The following is a 21,339-nucleotide window of genomic DNA, read 5'->3' as shown; positions in this document are numbered from 1 at the left end:
TTGAGGATATTTTCATACACCTGTTGGTCATTTGCGTGTCTTTTTTTGAAAAATGTCCATTCAGGTCCTTTGCCTGTTTTTTAATCAGGGTATTTGTTTTTTTGCTACTGAGTTGTAAGGGTACTTTATTTATTTCGGAGATTAATCTCTTCTCAGAATTATGGTTTGCAAATATTTTCTCCCATTCCATAACTTGTTTTTCCATTTTGTTGATTGTTTCCTTTGCTGAGCAAAAACTTTTTAGTTTGATGTGTTCTCACTTGTTTAGTTTCGCTTTTGTTCCTTGTGCATTGGGTGTCAGATCCAAAAATTCATTGCCAGGATGGATGTCAGGAAGTTTTTCCCTTATGTTTTCTTCTAGGAGTTTTATGGTCATTAAAATCTTCAACCCATTTGAGTTGACATTTTGTGTATAGGGTAAAATAGAGATTCAATTTCATTATTTTGCATGTTAATATCCTGTTTTCCTGACATCATTTATTGAAGAGACTATATTTTTCTCATTCTGCATTCTTGCACCTTTGTCAAAAATTAGTTGACCATATACGGATTTATTCACGCACTCTCTATTTTGTTCCACTGATCTTTGTGTCTGTTTTTATACCAAAGCATAATATTTTGATTAGTGTAGTTTTGTAATACAGTTTGAAATCAAAAAGTGATGCCTCCATCTTTGTTCTTCTTGCTCAAGATTGCTTTAGCTATTCAGGGTCTCTTGTGTTTTCACATGAATTTTAGATTTTTTCTATTTCTGTGAAAAACATCATTGGAATTTTGAAAAGAATTGCATTGAATCTGTAAATAACTTTGGGTAATGTGGACATTTTAGCAATATTAATTTTTCTGATCCACAGACCTAAGACATCTTTCAGATTATTTGTGACTTCTTCAATTTCTTTCACCGATATTTTATTTTATAAATTCTTTCCCCTTCTATGTTAAACTTATTCCTAAGTATTTTGGGGTTTTTTGATGCTATTTTAAATTGGATTATTTTCCCAATTTCTCTAATAATTCATTGTTAGTGTGTAGAAACACAATTGACTTTTGAATATTGATTCTGTACCTTACAGCTTTACTGAATTCATTTATAAGTCTAACAGTTTTTTGGTAGAGTCTTTATGGTTTTCTACACATAGGATCATGTCATTTGAAAACAGGCAATTCTATTTCTTCCTTTGCATTTTGATACCTCTTATTTCTTTTTCTTCCCTAATTGCAATGGCTACACTTTCTAGTAATCTATTGAATAGAAGTGATAAGAGTGGGTATCCTTGTCTTGTTCCTGATTTTAGATGAAAAGCTTTTAGCTTTCACCAATGGGTATGATATCAACTGTGGGCTTGTCAATATATGGCCTTTATTATGTTGAGGTACATTCCTTCTATACCTGGTTTGTTGACAGTTTTAATCATGAAAGGATGTTTAATTTTGTCAAATACTTTTTCTGCATCTATTGAAATGACCATATGATTTTTATTTTTCATTTTTTTAATGTAGTATATACATTTATTGACTTGCAAATGTTTAACCATCTTTGCATCCAGGGTTAAATTCCATTTGAGCATGGTGTATGATTCTTTTAATGTGCTGTTAAATATGACTTATTAGTGTTTTGTTGAGGATTTTTACATCTATGTTCATCAGAAATATTGGCCTATAATTTTCCTCTCTTGTAGTGTATTTGTTTGGCCTTGGTATTGGGGTAGTGCTGGCCCTATAAAGTGTGTTAGGAAATGTCCCCCATCTCTTTAACTTTTTGGAAGAATTTGATAAGAATTGGTATTAATTCTTCATTAAATGTTTGGTATCATTTACCAGAGAAGCCATCTGGCTCTGGAAATTTCTTTCTTGGGATATTTTTGATTACTGATTAACTCTCCTTACTCATTATTGTTCTGTTCAGATCTTTTGTTTATTCATGATTCAATCTTGGTAGGCTGTATGTTTGTAGGAATTTATCCATTTCTTCTAGGTGACACTTGTTGGCATTTAACTATTTACAGTAGTCTCTTATCATCCTTTGTATTTCTATGCTTTAAGTTGTAGTGTCTCCTCTTCCATGTGTGATTGTATTTATTTGAGTCACCTTTCTTTTTTCGTAGTCTAGCTAAATGTTTGTCCTTGTTGCCTATTTTACAAAACTTTGTAGTTTAATTGATATTTTCTATTGTCTTTCTAGTCTCTATTTCATTTCTTTCTTCTATGATCTGTGTTATTCCCCTCCATCTATAAACACTGGACTTGGTTTGTTCTTTTTTTAGTTGCTTGAGGTATAAAGTTAGATTCTTTATTTGATCTTTCCTTTTTCTACTGTAGGCATTTATTGCTATGAACTGTTTTTGCTCATCCCAGAAGTTTGGTATGTTTTGTTTCCATTTTCATTTGTCCTAGGATTTTTTTTTAAGATTTTATTTTCAAGCAATCTCCATAGCCCAGGTTATGTGGGGCTTGAACCCATAACCCAGCAATCAAGAGTTGCATGCTCCACCAACTAAGCCACCCAGGCTCCTCTCAGGATATATTTTTTTAATTTCCTTTTTGATTTCTTCTTTCAGCCATTGGTTGTTCAGGAGCATGCTGCTTAATCTCCATACATTTACAAGTTTTCCAGTTTTCTTCCAAAGAAATCTTTCTTTGATTTCTAGTTTCATACGATTGTGTTTGGAAAAGATGCCGGATATTATTTCAATTTATTAAGACTAGTTTAGTGGCCTAACATATGTTGTATACTGGAGAATGCTTCTTGTGTACTTCAGAAAAATGTGTATTCTGCTGCTGGATAGAATATTCTGTATATGGCTGTTAGGTCTTTTTGGTCTAACTCATAGTTCAAGTCCAGTGTTTCTTTATTGATTTTCTGTCTAGATGATCTAACCATTGATGAAAGTGAAATACTGAAGTCCTCTATTATTATTTTATTACTGTCTATTTTCTCCTTCATATCTGTTAATATTTGCTTCATATATTTAAATGTTCTGATGTTGAGTGTATATTTATAATTGTTATATCGCCCTGATCAATTAACCTCTTGATTAATTAACCTTCTTGATTAATTGATCCCTTTATCATTATACAGTGAGTTTTGTCTCTTATTACATTTTTTACTTGAAGTTTAGTTTTTCTGATATAAGTATGTGTAACCATGCTCTTTTTTTAATTTCTATTTGAATGGAATATCTTTTTCCATACCATCCTGTTCTATATGTGTCTTTAAAGCTGAAATGTTTTGTATGTAGCATATTGATGGTTCTTGCTTTTTTATCTATTCAGCCATTCTATGTCTTTTGATTGGAGAATTTAGTCCATTTACATTTAAAATGATAAGTGAGAGATAAGGGCTTAATATTGCCATTTTGTTAATTATTTTTCTGGGTGTTTTGTAGATACTCTGTTTCTTTCTTTCTCCCTTACTGTCTTCCTTTGTGGTTTGCTATTTTCTGCTTTGATTCCCTTCTCTTTATCTTTTGTGTATGTACTATAAGTTTTTGGTTTGTAGTTACCAAAAGCCTTACAGAAAGCATCTTATAGCAGTCTATTCTAAGCTAATAACAATTCAATTGCATACAAAACCTCTGCACTTTTACTCCAACTTTGTTTTTGATGTCACAATTTACATTTTTCTATTGTGTATCAATTAACAAATTATCATAGCTATGTTTATTTTTTTTTTAATTTTTTTTTTTAACGTTTATTTATTTTTGAGACAGAGAGAGACAGAGCATGAACAGGGTAGGGGCAGAGAGAGAGGGAGACACAGAATCTGAAACAGGCTCCAGGCTCTGAGCGGTCAGCACAGAGCCCGACACGGGGCTCGAACCCACGAACCGTGAGATCATGACCTGAGCCGAAGTCGGACGCTTAACCGACCAAGCCACCCAGGCGCCCCAGCTATGTTTATTTTTAATATTTTTGTCTTTTAACATTTTTCATAGAGTTATAAGTGACTTACACACTACCATTACAGTATTAAAGCATTCTGAATTTAACTATATAGTTACCTGTACCAGTGAGTTTTATATTTTCATATGTTCACATTTCCAACTTTTATTTCAGATGGGACAACTCCCTTTAGCATTTCTTGTAAGAAGTCTTATAGTGATGAACTCCTTCAATTTTTTTGTCTGGGAATATCTTCATCTCTCCCTCAATTCTAAAGGACAACTTTGTCAAGCAGAGTATTCTTGGTTGGCAAGTTTTCTCTATCAGTATTTTAATATGTGATCCCACTGATTTCTGGCCTCCAATGGTTTTGCTGAAAATCTCACTGATAGTCTTATGAGTGTTCTCTTATATCTAACATTTTGCTTTCTCTTGCTGCTTTCAATATTCTCTCTTTGTTTTTAACTTTTGACAATTTGATTATAATATGTCTCAGTATGACAGGGGAAGTACCCACAGCTCTTCCATGATCCAGGGAGGATCTCAAACAGTTCTCACATGCAAGCAGACTAGGAGCCTAATCATTGGGCAGCAGTTCAGAAAGTATGAAGTCTAACCCCTTCCAGGGGGAAACTGAGACCTTTGCATTTTTGCCCATTGCCTCTGTACTGAACCTGGGGAGATAGCCTTGGAAAGTGGTCACATGACCTTTTAAAATCACCTCTGTTGAATGTGGTCCTCAGAAACTTGTGAATGCTGAGCCCCACTGGGTCTTAGAGCTAAAAGTTGAGGCAGTAGATGTATGATCCAAACCCTCACTCATCAGGAAGAAACTAAGATTTAGGGGTTCCCTACCTACTATAAAGATATCCTTACAAGTAAATAAAAAAGTAAAACATGGAATGTTAGATGCTATTGAATATTATGGGAAAAAATAAAGTCAGGAATGGAAATGTACTTGCAATTTAAATAGAGTGGATCAGGGAAGGTCTCACTGAAAAAGTTTCATTTCAGTGGAGACTGAAGAAGGTGATGGAGGAAGTCATGCATATATTTGGTAAAAGAACCTTCCAGGCAGAGATAAAAGTAGAAACAACTGAAATGAGAGTACATCTTTGCATGCTTGAGAAGCCTCAAGATGGCTAAACAGAGTGAGCAAGAGAGTGGGTCATGAGAGAAGTTAAAGAGATATCAGCAGTCAAACATGTAGGGCCTTCAAGATGCCCTTTTAAAGATTTTGACTTTTATTCTGAAGTATATGGAAAATCATTCAAAGATTTAAATAGAACAACATGATCTTATTTATACTTTTATAGAATCACTCTGTGTTGCAAATAGCCTATGGGATGAGGTGGGGGATATGAGTGAAATCAGGAAAGCCAATTAGAAAGCTATTGTCATTATCTCATCATGAGACAGAGGTGATTCAGACCAGGATGGTACCAGAAGATGTGAAGAGAAGTAATCCTGGATTTATTTTCTTATAGCTGTCAGAATTCCTGATTAATTACATGTAATATCTTTTGATCCCCTTCACTAGATTTCTTTCTGTTTTAGAAATTATGGATATATTTCTCTAACATAATAGAGAACAAGAAAAGAATTTATTATCTTTTTACCACTACTCAACCTTAAAAAAAAAAAAGATTAAATCTACATTTTAATATTTTCCCTTCTCCTCTCCAGTGTAAAGTTAGGTTTCCTAGAATCGGAGCCTGTGGCAGGACATGTGCGGAAATGGTTCACTGAGGGAATGCTTTCAGGAGAACAGATGTGAGGAAAGCAGGATAGGGCAAGGGAGAAAGCTAAGCTAGCATGCTGTCTCAGCTGGACACTAGCTTCAGCCTGGTCCCATAGGAGCTCTAGAGCAAGAAATATACCACAGAGTTTCTACTTTAAGTAAAGGGGGTTGGCCTCTTATACCCACTGAAAGTTGGAGAGGACACAAGGAATAACCTCCACCAAAAATACCCATCCCCCATTTTCCCCCTAGAACAACTTGTTTATATCTAGATCACTCATTTCTTACTTAACAATTATATAATAGAATAATTTCCCTTTCTCTGAACTATATACTTCTGGTGCTTTATCCAGATTCCCCTCACCAGTGGCTCTGAGTGTTGACTCTAATATCTTACAGCCACAGCCCTCTCCAGAGGATTTCTCAGCTGATGGCTGCTACCTTCCTAGGAGATGCCTTATTTACCCCTTGCCCAGAAGTGGCAGTCTTCAGCCAATGACTGATACAAAAGCCCAGGCCCTTTACCTCAAGGTAAGGAAACTGTGTGGAGCCATTTATATCGACAATGCTCCTCATGTGATCAGACTTAGACTAGACTTTAGCTAAATTCACATCTTTGACTTCCTCCCCTGTCCTATCTTGCTAGTCTAATTTTCTTACAGGCTTTTCTTGAAAGCACTTTCTCAATAAATCATATGTAGAAAAATCCCCATCTCAGGCTCTGCTTCTGAGGACCCTTACCTAAGGAATGGTCCCCTTTTATATAATTAGGTGGGAAGACACCATAGCAATGTATAATGACATCATCTATATAAAAAGTAAAACAACAGGCTCTTCTCCAAATGATCAGAAATTTTACTTGTTCTACTTCCTTTGAATTTTAACATAATGCATTACATTTTATGCCTAAAAGTCTTTTACTTGTCTATCATATTCTTCTCTGAAAAAAAAAACAGATTAATATATTTACAAGAGATAAAGAAAGGCACTATATCATAATAAAGGGGACTATCAAACAAGAGGATCTAACAATAAATATTTATGCCCCAAACATGGAGCACCCAAATATATAAAACAACTAATAAGAAAGATAAAGGAACTCATTGTTAATAATACAATAATAGTAGGGGACTTTAACACCCATTTACATCAATGGACAGACCATCTAAGCAGAAAATCAACAAGGAAACAATGGCTTTGGATGACACACTGGAACAGATGGACTTAACAGATATATTCAGAACATTTCATCCTAAAGTTGCAGAATACACATTCTTTTCAAGTGCACATGGCACACTCTCCAGAAAAAAATCACATACTAGGTCCCAAATCAGGCCTCAACAAGTAGAAAAAGATTTAGATCAGACCATGCATATTTTCTGACCACAACACTATGAAACTTGAAGTCAATCATAAGAAAAAATTGGAAAGACCACAAATACATGGAAGTTAAACAACATGCTGCTAAAGAAGAATGGGGCAACCAGGAAATCAAAGAAGAAATTTAAAAGCACATATAAAAAAATGAAAATATGATGGTCCAAAACCTTTGGGATGCAGAAAAATTGGTCCTATGAGAGAAGTATATAGCAATACAGGCTTGTATCAAGAAGCAAGAAAAATCTCAAATAAACAACCTAATTTTACACCTAAAGGAGCTAGAAAAAGAACTGCTGGCCTAAAGCCAGCAAAAGAAAAGAAATAAAAAATTAGAACAGAAGTAAATAATATAGAAACAAACAAAAAAAGGCAACAAAACAAAACAAAACAAACAAACAGTAGAACAGATCAGTGAAACCAGGAGCTGGTTGTTTGAGAAAATTAATAACATTGATAAACCCCTAGCCAGACTTACCAAAAAGAGAACAGAGTGGCACTAGGGTGGCTCAGTCATTTGAGCTTCCAACTTTGGCTCAGGTCATGATCTTGGGTTTGAGCCCCACATCAGGCTAGCTTCTGTCAGCCTGTCAGCACAGAGCTCACTTCAGATCCTTTGTCTCCCTCTCTCTGCCTCTCCCCTGCTTGCACTCTCCCAAAAATAAATAAATACTTTAAAAAAAGAAAAGAGAAAGGACCCAAATAAATAAAATCACAAATGACAGAGGAGAAATAACAACCAACTCCACAGAAAGACAATTATAAGAGAATATTATAAAAAGTTATATGCCAACAAATTGGATAACCTGGAAGAAATGAACAAATCCCTAAGAATATATAAACTACAAAAATTGAAACAGGAAGAAATAGAAAAGTTGAATAGACAGATAAGCAAATAAATTGAAACAGTAATCAAAAATCTCCCAACAAAGTTCACGGCCACGTGGCTTCACGGGTAAATTCTACTAAATATTTAAAGAACAGTTAATACCTATTCTTCTCAAACTGTTCCAAAAATTAGAAATGGAAGGAAACTTCCAAACTCACTCTACAAGGTCAGCATTACCTTGATTCCAAAACCAGACAAAGACTCTACTAAAAAAAGAGAATTACAATCCAATATCCCTGATGAACATTGATACAAAAACTCTCAACAAAATACTAGCAAACCAAGTCCAACAGTACATTAAAAGAATCACTCACCATGATCAAGTGGGATTTATTACTGGGCTGGAAATGTGGTTCAATATTCACAAATCAATCAATGTGATACACCACATTAATAAAAGAAAGGATAAAACCATATGATCCTCTCAATAAATGCAGAAAAAGCATTTGACAACATATAGCATGCATTCTTGATAAAAACCCTCAACAAAGTAGGGATGGAGGGAATATAGCTCAAAATAATAAAGGCCATCTATGAAAGACCCACAGCTAATATCATCCTCAATGGGGAAAAACTGAGAGCTTTCCCCAATGGTCAGGAACAAAACAGGGATGTCTACTCTCACCATTGTTATTTAACATAGTTCTGGAAGTCTTAGCCTCAGCAATCAGACAACAACAACAACAACAAAAGAAATAAAAGGCATCCAAATCAGCAAGGAAGAAGTCAAACTTTGGCTACCCACAGATGACATGATACTCCATGTAGAAAACCCAAGAGATTCTGCAAAAAAATTTCCTAGAACTGATACACAAATTCAGTGAGATTACAGGATACAAAATCAATGTACAGAAATGTGTTGCAATTCTACACACTAAAAATGAAGCAGCAGAAAGAGAAATCAAGGAATTGATCCCATTTACAGCTGCACCAAAAACCATAAGACACCTAGAATAAACCTAACCAAGGAGGGAAAAGATCTGTACTCTGAAAACTATAGAACACTTATGAAAGAAATTGAAGAAGACACAAAGAAATGGAAAACATTCCATGCTCATGGATCAGAAGAACAAATATCATTAAATGTCTATACTACCCAAAGCAATCTATACATTTTGTGCAATCCCTATCAAAATACCACGAACATTTTCACAGAGCTAAAACAAACAATCCTAAAATGTGTGTGGAATCACAAAATACCATGAATAGTCAAAGAAATCCTGAAAAAGAAGAGTAAAGCTGGGGACATCACAATTCTGGACTTCAAGCTATATTACAAAGCTGTAGCTATTAAGACAATATGGTACTGGCACAAAAATAGACACATAGATCAATAGAATAGAATAGAAAATTGAGAAATGGAAAAACAAACAAACAAACAAGAAACCCAACAATGAACCCACAACTATATGGTCAACTCATCTCCGACAAAGGAGGAAAGAATATCCGATGGAAAAAAGACAGTCAACAAATGGTGTTGGGAAAACTGGACAGCAACATGTAAAAGAATGAAACTGGACCACTTTGTTACACCATACACAAAAATAATTTCAAACTGGATGAAAGGCCTAAGTGTGAGACCTGAAACCATAAAATCCTAGAACACAGGCAGTAACCTCTTTGACATTGGCCATTGTAACTTCTTACTAGATATGTCTCCTGAGGCAAAGGAAACAAAAGCACAAATAAACTATTGGGATTTCATCAAGGTAATAAGCTTCTGCACAGTGAAGGAAATAACCAACAAAACTAAAAGGCAACCGACAGCATGCGAGAAGATATTTGCAAATGGCATATCTGATAAAGGGTTAGTATCCAAAATCTATAATGAACTTAAAAAACTCAACACCCAAAAAACAAATAATCCAGTTAAAAAATGAATAGACATTTTCCCAAAGAAGACATACAGAAGGCTAATAGACAAATGAAATGATATTTATCATCAGGGAACTACAAATCAAAACTACAATGAGATATCACCTCACACCTGTCAGAATGGCTAAAATTAACAACGGGTGTTGGCAAGGATGTGGAGAAAGGAGAACCCTGTTACCCTGTTGCTGGGAATAGAAACTGGTGCAGCCATTCTAGAAAACATTATGGAGGTTCCTCAAAAAGTTAAAAATATGCTTCCGATTCTGTGTCTCCCTCTTTCTCTGCCCCTCCCCCATTCATGCTCTGTCTCTCTCTGTCTCAAAAATAAATAAACATTAAAAAAAATATTAAAAAAAAAAAAAGGGGGCGCCTGGGTGGCTCAGTTGGTTGAGCGTCCGACTTCAGCTCAGGTCACGATCTCATGGTTCGTGAGTTCGAGCCCCGCGTCAGGCTCTGGGCTAATGGCTCAGAGCCTGGAGCCTGCTTCCGATTCTGTCTCCCTCTCTCTCTGCCCCTCCCCCATTCATGCTCTGTCTCTCTCTGTCTCAAAAATAAACATTAAAAAAAAATTAAAAAAAAAAAAGTTAAAAATAGAACTACCCTATGATCCAGCAATTGCACTACTAGGTATTTACCCAAACAATACAAAAATACTGATTCAAAGGAATACATTCACCCCACTGTTTATAGCAGCATTATCTACAATAGCCAAATTACAGAGAGAACGCAAATGCTCATCGACTAATGGATGGATAAGGAAGATGTGGTATTATATATACAATGGAATATTACTCAACCTTAAGAAGAATGAATTCTTGCCATTTGCAATAACACAGATGGAGTTAGAGAGTATTATGCTAAGCAAAATACTTAAATAAATAATTTTAAAAATACTTAAAAAATAAGAGAAAGACAAATACCATATGATTTCAATCACATGTGGAATTTAAGGAACAAAACAAATGAATGTAGGGGAACAAAAATGAAGCAAACTCAGAAGCAGACTCTTATTTTTTTCTAAGAAACAGACTCTTAACTATAGAGAACAAACCGACAGTTACAGAGGAGAGGTGAGTCGGGGGATGGGTTAAATAGCTGATGGGGACTAAGGAGGGCACTTGTAATGAGCATTGGGTATTGTAATGTAAGTGATGAATCACTAAATTCTGCACCTGAAACTAATATTACATTGTATGTTAACTAACTGGAATTTAAATAAAAACTTGGAGGAATAAAAGATTGATATTAGATATGAAAAAATATTTTTTTTGCATTGTTCTACTTCCTTTGAACTTTAGCATAATGCATTATGCTAATAGTCTCCTACTTGTCCATTACATCCTTTTCTGAAAAAAAAAGATGAATATCTTTTTATTTCCTGTGTCTATAATACTCTGAGTATAAAATTTTCTTCTGAAAGAAATTATAATTACAAATAATATTAATAATAGAATTGATTAAGCATTATAAATTTGTTACAGATTTTTAAAAATCAATATTAAATATAAAAAGTGAATTTTTACTGGAAATGCATTTTAACAAGATGAATAAGATATTTTTTAATCAGTTCCAGTATCTGTGGATAATTCTCACTACTAAAATGAAAAAAAATGCTCAGCAGCAATTCTATTCTTATTTTCATAGTTGTTGTTAATAAGATGTTGTGATAAGATGTAATTTTATTTTTGTGTATGGTGTTATGAAGTGATCCAGTTTCATTCTTTTACACGTTGCCGTCCAGTTTTCCCAATACCATTTGTTGAAGAGACTGTCTTTTTTCCATTAGTAAGAGCTAAGACACCTCATTCAGATAAAACAAAATGAGAATAAGACTGGAACAATCTTTTTTTACTGAAGTATAATTTACATTTGGTGTTATATTAGTTTCAGGTGTACAATATGATTTAACAATTCTATACATTTCTCAGTGTTCATCAAGGTTAAGTATACTCTTGATCCTCTTTATCAGTATCCCTCTCTGGCAACCACCCACTTGTTCTCTGTATTCAAAACTGTTCTTTTGTTTGTCTCTTTTTGTCTTTGTTTGTTCATTTGTTTTATTTCTTAAATCCACATAAATGAAACATACGTTATTTGTCTCTGACTTACTTCACTTAGCATTATACCCTCTAGGTCCATCCATGTTGTTGCAAATGGCAAGACTTCATTCTTTTTTATGGCTGAGTCATTATTCCATTGTCTATATATACTACATCTTCTTTATCCATTCATCTATCAGTGGACACTGGGTTGCTTCCATAAATTGGCTACTGTAAATAATATTTCAATAAATACAGAAGTGCATATCTTTTTTGAATTAGTGTTTTTGGTTTCTTTGGGTAGATAGCCAGTAGTGGAATTACTGGACCATAGGGTAATTCTATTTCTTAATTTTTTGAAAAAACTCCATACTGTTTTCCATAGCAGCTGTTCTAATTTACATTCCTACCAACAGTGCATCAGCAACACTTCTTATGTCTCGTCTTTTGATTCTAGCCATTCTGATAGGTGTAAGGTGATATCTCATTGTGGTTTTACTTTGCAGTTCACTGATAATGAGTGATGTTGAGCTTCTTTTCACGTGTCTGTTGGTCAGCTGTATGTCTTCTTTGGAAAAAAAAAAAGTCTATCCAGGGCCTCTGCCCATTTTTTAATTGATTATTATTTTGGTGTTGAGTTGCATAAGTTCTTTATATATTTTGGATCTTAACCCATTATCAGATATATCATTTGCAAATATCCTTTCCCATTCAGTAGGTTACTTTTTGTTTTGTTGATGCTTTCTTTTGCTATACAAAAGCTTTTTATTTTAGTGTAGCCTCAGTAGTTTAAATTTGCTTTTTTTTTTCTTTTGCCTGAGGAGACATATCTAGAAAAATGTTTCTATGGCTGATATCAAGAAATTACTGTGTATGTTTTCTTCTAGTTTTGTGGTTTCAGGTCTCAGGTCAGTTAGGTCTTTAATCCATTTTGACTTTCTTTTTGTGTATGGTGTATGAATGTGGTCCAGTTTCATTTTTCTGTATGGATCTGTCCAGTTTCCCAACACCATTTGTTGAAGAGTGAATGGAAAAAAATTTATCATAGCAATATCACAATTCTTTGAACTGCCTCTGAGTTAAATGCCAGAAAGCACCTAGAGACTTAGCTTCAATAACAAATTTTAATAATTTGTAAGATAGCATCTTGATAAGGTCCTTTTTCAATTTTGTTGAAAACAAATCATTAGAAACAACTTGACTTGCCACAGATTTTTTAATACAGTATCTAGAGATTTACTTTCTCAACACCAGCAACAAAAATTCCAAATAACTCTTTTGGCATCCCAAAGCCTTTTAGACTCTAAAAGGAATGAACCATAGTAAATAAAAGATATTCTTTGCTTCCAAAATGACTCTATCTTTCCTCAGATATGCTGGGCTTTTTTTTTACCATGAGTCAATTTGGGTAGATGGTTTTTTGAAACACTTTATCCAGGTTGGAGTCAACTTTTCCACCTAACTGAATCTTGTGTTTATATTTCAAATTCTTTTCAGTTGGCTCTAAATATAACTCTAAAGATATTTTAATGTCTTTTCCTCAACCATGTAAATTCCTCTCATGCTTTGTCTCACCATAACTCTTAAGTTGTGTTAATGACAGAGAGCACAACACAAAAAAGTAATTATATAACTACATATAGATATGTGAAAAAGATGAAGTCAGCAAGTGCAGAATTTAGAGGATTTGTATGGAACAGATTTAAAAGATAAAGTAAAATAAGTATCTATTTTTAGAGAGGACCACAAAAGGGCTTTCAATTTTTGTTTCATCCGTCATTCTTTGTCCTTTTGATCATCTTTTTTGTTTTATCAAGGTATTGAGGTGATCATGTAGTGCTTGGTAAGAGCTTTAAGAAAAGGAATCACACAAAGTAACCATGAAAATCAATAGCCTTCCAGTGACCGTTAGACATTTAATCCCAATTAGCCCCAACAAAACTATATCATCTGTGTGGTTTATAAAGCAGTTCTTTTTCTTTAAGATTATTTGAAAGTTTCCAGTAATTATTTTTTATTCACCAGGTAACCATCTAGTAGCATGACCGAAACTTCTAATGTTTTAAAAACAAAAAACTCTGATGGCAATAATAGACCTTTTGAGGAGGAATAGAAATTGTTTCAAAGCATAAGGAGATTTCTTGTTCAAATTATGGTCAAATCACACATTCCAATAAATGCTGTAAGGAAAAAGACCAGAATTCTGGGAGAAAGAATAACAGTGGAATCCTAGTTTAGCCTGGGAAATAAGAGAAGTCCTCTCTAAGTAACTAACATTTAAGTCAAGACCCAAGGGAGAAATAGGCTTCATTAAAGTGATGGAAAAAAATATGTAAATATCAAACCAAATAGAAACAATTCTCAGATAAAGTGAAAGAGACACCAAGGAGAGTTCATTCAAAGAAAACAAACAATCCAGAAAGTAAGCTGGAACTGACAAAAGAACTCAGTTTGAAAATTAACATGTGATGAGATAAAGCAAGTGCTGGGCTTTACAGAACTGTATAGAACATATTTTAGTAAACATGAATGCAATAAAAAAAGAGTTTAAAGACTAAATGAAAAATAACTTCACAGAAGTAAGAATAGAAAGAAAAGTAGAAATTTTAATGCTAAGGAAATAAAAGAAGATCCAAATATATCCTATAAATTATAAACTGCTTGGACAAGACAGATACAGCTAAAATTCAAATGAAGGCAGAAGAAAAGTTTAATGTAATAACGGTGAATGAATAGAGAAAAATATAGAGAATAAAACAAATGGTGTAATAATATAGGCATAGAAGTCACAGAAACAATCTCATATTAGAATAGTAAGATATTTAGGGGCACCAGGTGATTCAGTCTGTTAAGTCTGCCTGGGCTTCCCTCTCTCTTCCTCTCTCTCTCTCTCTCTCAAAAGAAATAAATAAACTTAAAAAAAGAGAACATCAGGATATTTAGATATCCCTGAAATAGTGAACCCTACAAGGAAAACCAAATTGATACGAATATATATATTTCTTTTTACATATTTTATATACTATGTTTATACATTATAAATATAAAATCATATTTTATATATTACCTTATTATGTATATTTATAGGTTATGTATATTTATTACATATTTAAATATATTTAAAAATAGAATACAGGAAAAATTTCTTAAAATAAATCTGAAAATAAAAATATGCACATAAAAATGGTACACCACACATCAAATAATAATTATTATATACTGGGTATAAAGGACAGATTCTGCTTATTGTTGAACTTTAAGAATAAAAACAAAATTCCTCATATATGTCAGCAAAAAATAAAAATAAAATCACTTAAAAGTTGAGCTGAGAATCAGACTGGCTTCTCACAGTAACATTCAATGCCAGAAGACAATGGAGAAAGGTCTATAAATTATAAGGGGAAAATGGGTATGACTTACAAATATTAAACCCAAGTTGTCAATCAAATAAAAAGGTTAGGAGATGTTTTCAAATGTGAAATCTCTTGACTCATAGCACCCACGAGCTCCTCAATGAAAAGCACTTCACGCTGATAAAATCAGTTACCCAAAAGCTGATTCAAAATTAAGAACCCTAACACATTCAATGGTAAGTGATGATCATCATATAAACAAAGAACTAAGACCGAACAACTAGGAAAAAATTATCCCAGAAGACAACCAAAATACTATAGTTTGTGCTCACAACCATGAGGGAGTAAATGGGTTGGAACTTACTCTTCAACCATGAACAGATATAACACTGGCCAAATATATATGAAATAAATGTTTTTGGACATTGAGGAACATCCAGTAAAGGGCTGTGAGCCTGAAAGGAAATAAATACCTAGGTCATACAATAGCCCCAGTTTTCAGACAGTAGACAAGTTCTGGGCCTTGGGTGCAGGTAGGGGAAATCTGAACAAAGTTCGAGTAGTTCTCTCTTAGTTGAAGAAACAGATATTAGAATTTAGAGCGGCCCAGGAAACTACAATTTTCAGAGTAGAAATACTACAGAGAAGGAACTCTTCAGAAAAAGGCTCCAGATATCTAAATAAGGATCCCTGTGAGTCTTTGACTGAATATTAATCTTTCTCTGCACAGCATGAAATTCATTAAGACTGCACAAAGACACGTGAAGAAAGAAAAACTGCTACAGAATGGAAGCCACATAATGTCATAGTTTATACAGGGCCAGGGCTATTCAAATTTCTCCAGCCAGAGCAGAAAGACATTGTTAAATGTACATGACATTTACAAGTGAGCCTAAAAATAGGCTCACATCTGGGGCTAAACTGGTACTACAGGAAAATCTACCCTAGACATATCCTTAAAAACCTTTCAAAAAGAAAAAAAAAGCCTAGAAAATATCAAACTGAATCAAGAGTCATTTAATTGTTTGTCAGAACAAAATCCACACCATTTAAAGAAACAATAAAATATGGCAGTTAACAATGAAATATGTACAATGTCTGGCATTCAGTTGAAAACTGCCAGGCATATAAAGAGAGGGAAAAGTGACCAAAATCGAAAACAATTTCATAGAAAGAGATGCAAAAATGATAAAGTTCATGGAATTATAACAAGAATGATAAAATAACTCTTATAAATATGTTCAATGTGCTTAAGAACTTAAAGAAAAACATGAACATAATATGGAGAGAAATGGAAGATTTTTTTTAAAAAGAATCAAATGGAAGTGTTAGAAAAGAAAAATAAAATATCTAAAGTAGAAATTACATTGCATTGTATTAATCACAGATTAGACATAAAAGGTCAGTGAACTTGGAAACAAAGCAATACAAAACATCCAAAATGAAGCACAAAGAGGAAAGATAAAAATGAATGAAACCCTAAGTAATGTGTGAAACAATAGCAAGCAGTCTAGCACACATGTAATTGGGATCTCAGAAAGAGAGAAAAAGGAGGAGAGAAAAAATGTACTTGAAGGAATAATAGTAGAGCCTTAAAATGCACAATGCTAAAACATGGTAATATTGAAAGAAAAAAAAATAGGTAAATCTAACATTATAGGGGTGCCTGGGTGGCTCAATCGGTTAAGCTTCCAACATCAGCTCAGGTCATTCCAACTCCAGCGCCCAGGTCATGATCTCACAGTTCATGAGTTCGAGCCCTGTGGCAGGCTCTATGCTGACAGCTCAGAGCCTAGAGCCTGCTTGGAATTCTGTGTTCCCCTCTCTCTCTGCCCCTCCCCTGCTCACACTCTCTTTCTCTCTCTCTCTCTCAAAAATAAAAACATTTTTATTTTTTTTTTAAAAATTCGGGGCACCTGGGTGGCTTAGTTGGTTAAGCTTCTGACTTTGGCACAGGTCATGATTTCGCGGTCAGTGAGTTGGAGCCCCGAGTTGGGCTCTGTGCTGACAGCTCAGCACAGATTCTGATTCTGTTTCTGATTCTGATTCTGATTCTGAATCTGTTTCAGATTCTGTGACTCCCTCTCTCTCTGACCGTCCCCCGTTCATGCTCTGTCTCTGTCTCAAAAATAAATAAACGTTAAAAAACATTTTTTTAATCTAACATTATAGTGGTAGATCGAAAACTCTTCTCTCAATAACTGATATAAAAAGTACAGAAATTAGTAAAGATATAGGAGACCTGAAAGAATTTGAATTGTCAGACATTTCTGGACAACTCCACCCATCAACAGCAGAATATGCATCCTTTTCAAGTACACACGGAGCATTTATCAAGACAGAATAGATGCTAGGCTATTAGCCAAGTCTCAATAAATTTCAAAAGATCAAAATCATAAGAAAATTTAATTAGAAATTCCTAACTAAAAAACATCTGGAAATACCCAAAATATTTGGGAATTAAATTACATAATTTCATAAGAACTCATATCTCAAAAAAAAATAGAGAAAATAAGAAAAAAATCTAAACTAAATCATAATTAAAATACGGTATATAAAAACTAGAGGATGCATGTAAATCATGCCTTTGGAAATTATGGCTTAAAATGCTTATACTAGGATATACTAAAAAAGAAAAAAAGTTAAAGTCAATAAAATAGAAAACTGAAATGCAACAGAGTAAAATAAATAGTACAAAAAAGCTGGTTCTTTGAAATTTTTTTAATGTTTATATTTATTTTTGAGACAGAGACAGAGCATGAGCGGGGGAGGGACAGAGAGAGAGGGAGACAGAATCCAAAGCAGATTCCAGGCTCCCAGCTGTCAGCACAGAGCCTGATGCTGGGTTTGAACTCGTCAACTGCAAGATTATGACCTGAGCCGAAGTCGGATGCTCAACTGACTGAGCCACCCAGGCGCCCCAAAAAAGCTGGTTCTTTGCAAGAAAAAAGAAATCAATGAATTTGACAAAACTTTAGGTAGAATGATCAAGAAAACAAAACACAAATTATGGATATCAAGAATAAAATAAAGAACCTCACTATAGATCCCGTGAATATTACAAGAACAGTAAGTGAATATTATAATCTGACTTAACAAGAAATAAAAAACCTGAATAACCCTAAAAATAGGATACTAAAATTTGAAGCTGAAATTTTTCCCTAAAAAAATTCAAAATCAAAATGATTTCATTAATGACTTTTCTCAAAAAATTTTAAAGGTATTATACTAATCCTACACAAGTTCTTTCAGAACATTAAAAAGAAAATCCATATCCTTACTCATTTTCTGAGGCCAACATTACCTTGATACCAAAACCAGATGAAGACATTGTAAGAAAAGGAGGCTACAGACCAATGTCATTATCTACATAGATAAAACAATTCCTTAATAATCGCAACAAATTAGATCAAGTAATATGTATAAAGAATAATATATCTTGACAAAGTGGAATTTACCCCCAGTTTGCTAAATTGGTTTTGGAATATTTGGAAATTTAATTTAACATGCTGACAAAGTTTTTAAAAATACAGAATCATCTTAATAGATGTAGAAAATGCACTTAACAGATGTTCATGATAAAAAAAAAAAAAAAACCTCTCACTTCTTATAGAACAGAAGGAATTTGATCAAAACCATTCATCAATATCCTAAAAGCTAACATCACACTTGTGAAAAAATAAATGCTTTCACCCAGATTGTGAACAAAGGAAGGGTGTCCACACCCACCACTTCAAATTTGTTCTAGGAGTCACAGCAATCCAATAAGGTAAGAAACATAAATGAAAATGATACACATTGGAAAAAGTGTGATATTGTGATTTTTAAAAGAAAGAATTTCTTATTCTTGCTCCTGTCCCTAGAACAGGGCTCTAAAAACACCTTGCAATTTCCTGTAATAAAAGCAATAAAGTTGTCTTTTGTTATGTTAAGGAGGTGACTTTAAAAGACCCTAGAGATAGTCATCAGAGGAGCCAATCATCTGATTAGAGGGATGTAAGTTTCAGTCCCACCCCCTGACCTCTGAAGAGAGGATAGTTGCTGGAGATGGGGCTGGAGTCCATCATCAATGGCAATTAGGCCTATGTATTAAAGCATCCATCAAAACCCAAAAGGAAGGGGTTTGGAGAGCTTCCTATACACATTCATGTATGGGGAGGGTGATGCATCCCAACTCTACAGGGATAGAAACTCCTGCATTCAGGATCCTCCCAGACCTCACCCTATCTATCTCTTCATTTGGATGCTCATCTGTATCCTTTATCATACCCTTTAATCAACTGGTAAACATAAGTGTTTCCCTGAGTTCTGTGAACCTCTCTAGCAAATAATCAAATCCAAGGAGAGAAGGTCATGGGAACTTCCAATTCCTAGCCAAATCGGACAAAAGTCATGGGTAACCTGGGGACCTCCTACTTGCAACTGGCATCCACATTGCTGGGAGGGGCAGTCTTGTGGGACTGAGTCCTTAACCTATAGGATCTGATGTTATTTCTAGGTAGATGGTGTCAGAATTGAGTAAAATGACAGGACACCCAGCTGGTATCATAGAGAATGTTTTGGTATGGAAAAAATCCCAAACATTTGGAGACCAGAAGTGCCAGAAGTGTTGTGAGTGTGGCAGCAGTGTAAGAGTAAAGGAGATACACAAGAGGAGAATTGGGTTTTTCCCTAACACAAAAAGTAAAATTGCTGTTTTTTATAGATTGCAGGGCAATGTATGTTGTAGAAAATCCTGAGGGATCTAAAAAAAAAAAAACAACAAAAAACCTGCGAGAACTAGTAAATGAGTTAAGCAAGGTCACAGGACACAAGGTCAGTATATAAAACATATTGTTTTGGTGGTGCCTGGGTGGCTCAGTCAGTTAAGTGTCAGACTCTTGATTTTGGTTCAGGTCATGATCTCATGGTTCCTGAGTTCGAGCCCCGCATCAGGCTCTGTGCTCACAGTGTGAAGCTTGCTTAGGAGTCTCTCTCTTCCTCTTCTCTGCCCTCCCACACTTGTGCTCATTCTCGAGTACACGCTCTCTCTCTCTCTCAAAATAAATAAATAAACTTTAAAAAATTAAAAAAAAAAAACAAATTGTTTCTATATTCAAATAATGAACAACTGAGAATTGAAATTTATAATTACATCAACAAACATAAAACACTTAGGGACAAACTTACAGTGAAAGCTACAAAGCACTTCTAAAAGGACTAAAGACCCAAATAAATGGAGAGAGATATCAAGTTCATGGATTAGAATGGTCAATATCATTAAGATTTCACTTCTCCCCAAATTGATCTATAAATTCAATGCCATGCCTATCAAACTACCAGCAGGATTCTGTTTGTCTGTAATTAACAAGTTCGTTCTATGAATTTAAATGGAGCTATGTGAGACCTAAAATAGCCAGAACCATTTTGAAGAAGACAAAATTGAGAAGACTTACACTACCTGGTTTTAAGACTTAATAGAAAGCTATAATAATCAAAATAGTATGATTATGGAGTGAGGATAAACACAAATGAATACAACCAAATAGATATTCCACAAATAAACACGTATGTGTAGTCAACTGAGAGTTTTGACAAAGTTCCGAGGCAATTCAATGGGAAAAGGATACTTTTTTCAACAAATGGTGCTAGAACACCTAGGCATCTATATGGTAAAAAACAAATATTAATCTCATACCATACCCAAATAGTAACTTGAAGTAGATCATAGTCCTACATATAAATACTAAAAATATAAAACATAGAGGAAAAAAAATCTAGAAGAAAATCTTGTAAGCTTAGTGTTGGAGTTGGTGAAGATTTCCTTAGATAAGGTAAAAAAAAAAAAAGCATGAAACATTGGACTTTAAAAAATCTCCTGCCTTTTGAAAAAAATATTCATAATACACAAATCTGACAAAGGACTAGTATCACACACACACACACACACACATACACACTATATGTATACACACTTTTGCAATTCAATGTTAGAGGACAAACAACTCAATTTAAAAATGGGCAAAAGATTTGAACAAACACTTCACAAAACAACATATACGGCCAATAAGCACATCGAAAGATGCTAATATCACTAGTCATAAAAAAAATGAAAATTAAACCACGGTCAGATATGAATACACAGCACAATGGCAAAATTTTTAAAAGCTGACAATGCCAAGTGTTTGTGAGCATGTGAAGCAA

Source organism: Neofelis nebulosa, chromosome 10, assembly GCF_028018385.1.
Source record: "Neofelis nebulosa isolate mNeoNeb1 chromosome 10, mNeoNeb1.pri, whole genome shotgun sequence".
Taxonomy (NCBI): Eukaryota; Metazoa; Chordata; class Mammalia; order Carnivora; family Felidae; genus Neofelis; species Neofelis nebulosa.
The sequence above is the reverse complement of the archived record's forward strand: the minus strand, read 5'-3'. Positions refer to the sequence as shown.